We start from the raw sequence: 1,892 nt of genomic DNA, 5'->3' as shown, positions 1-1,892 counted from the left end.
GATATAACAAACCGAGGGGGCAGAACCAACCATTACTTGTTTCATTACATTCTTGTCTTTTTAGACATTTTAGTGTAGAAATGTTACAAATCATATCTTTGAATGAATTTCTATGAGCAGTAAGGAAACCAGATAAGAAAAATAAACAATACAACCTCCACACTTTCCATTGGCAGAACAATTTCAGGGACAAATCTTTGTTTGAGTTTTGATTTATTATTTTTTCAAATTATATGTTTAGAAGTGTAGGAGGCTCTGTCTTTCAGCTATTCAGAAATGCTGAGGAAAGGTCAAACCTGTAATTTATTAGAGGTTAGTCCTGCGATTTCATTGAACAAGTCTTTTTAGGAGGAGATTTTTGAGCTGAGTGTATTGTGCCTGTTGTAGAAATGATTCATATGTAGAGGAGGCAAAAAGAAACTGTCATTGTGTCTTAGCCTTTGGTCAGAGCCAGTGCCGAACTACAAATGCATTAGAAGTCTTCAGTCCGTGAGATTCTGTCCTTTTTGTTATTTCGTAACATCTGTGGTGCTTAGCAACCACTGGTGTAGTGTCTACACTACCTTGAAATGCACTTCACAGAGAATTTCTATTCACACAGCTGTTTTAATTGTCTGTTCAGCCCACAGTGGCTGCTACCATTCATCTCAGGTTTTTTATCTTTTTAGCAAAACTTCTAAGTTGATTGCTGGTTAAGAGTTGTTTTTCCTCAGAGACAAAATTAATTAGAATTTAGTTTCTTGCATTATAGAGACACTTAAATTGCACCATGATGCTGCGGTCAAGCCTCGCTGAGGCTGCTTTGGTTTCACAGGAAAGAAGGCAATGAGCAGAGGGGCATGTGGGTGAAGGGTGCAAGCGTCAAGTGCTGGGTTGTAGTTGCACACATTCCAACATACACACTAACATACACAAACACACTAAGAGCCAGACCAACTGCCCATGCTGTGTCACATCTTGTGCCAGTGCAGTGAGGTTTCCTCTGCAAAGAAACACTGCACTGACTAAGGAAGGCAGTCTGTTTCATATCATAAAAACCACACTGGGAGCCGGCGGGTTTATGCAGTAGCATCTGGCGTCACCGCAGATGACTGCCAGGCACACATTAGATCAGAATAATTGGCCAGGACAGCAGCGTGAGATGGACAAATGAGAACCTCCTCCTGGGTGACCTGATGGCCGATAGGGAGAATGAACAACATTGCTCAGTGTCTGATAAGGAGTTTGTGAAATAAAGAATAAATAGATAAGGGACAAGTGCTTAGCATTTAGTTTTTCAGGTAATGTTTGTATTAATATACAAGAACAAAATAGGGTGACTCACAAGTAAGAAATTGCCAAACCCTGCACGCTAACAAATATGGCAAGTGATGTTCTCTAAATCATTCTCTTTAATACTGTATATTCCTCTTTCACAAACATAGTTACACTTGCAATAACTGACAGGCTTACTCATTCATGCATAGATAATTCTGTAAAAAAACACTAAACGTTTCCTAAATCTTTAATTAATGCTTCCTGATGGTTAGTGTGATTGTGATTAAAGAGTTGAAGCTTTATGTTTATCTGTGTACAAATTGTGCAAAATCAAAGGCAAGTGGTTAAAAATTAGCATTTAGGAAAGAAGTTAGGGTAAATTGTTACCCTATAGGATCGCACAAGGGTCACCTGGGCAACTCACTGACCCCTTTGGTGTGATTTTAGCACAAAATGTAAGCATTGAAGAGTCCCATCAGGACAATCTTAAAAAATAAGTGGGATGTGCAAAGTTGGTAGTATCATTATATTTTCACATTTCTATGCAGATGATATGTTAAAAGTCACAATAAACCTAATGGATCTACCTCTGTATTGTAGATAATCGGTATATATGTACGGTGGCCGACAAGGGC

The sequence above is a fragment of the Morone saxatilis genome, unplaced genomic scaffold, assembly GCF_004916995.1.
Source record: "Morone saxatilis isolate NCDOM2014 unplaced genomic scaffold, NCSU_SB_2.0 Contig22, whole genome shotgun sequence".
NCBI classification, from domain to species: Eukaryota; Metazoa; Chordata; class Actinopteri; family Moronidae; genus Morone; species Morone saxatilis.
The sequence above is the reverse complement of the archived record's forward strand: the minus strand, read 5'-3'. Positions refer to the sequence as shown.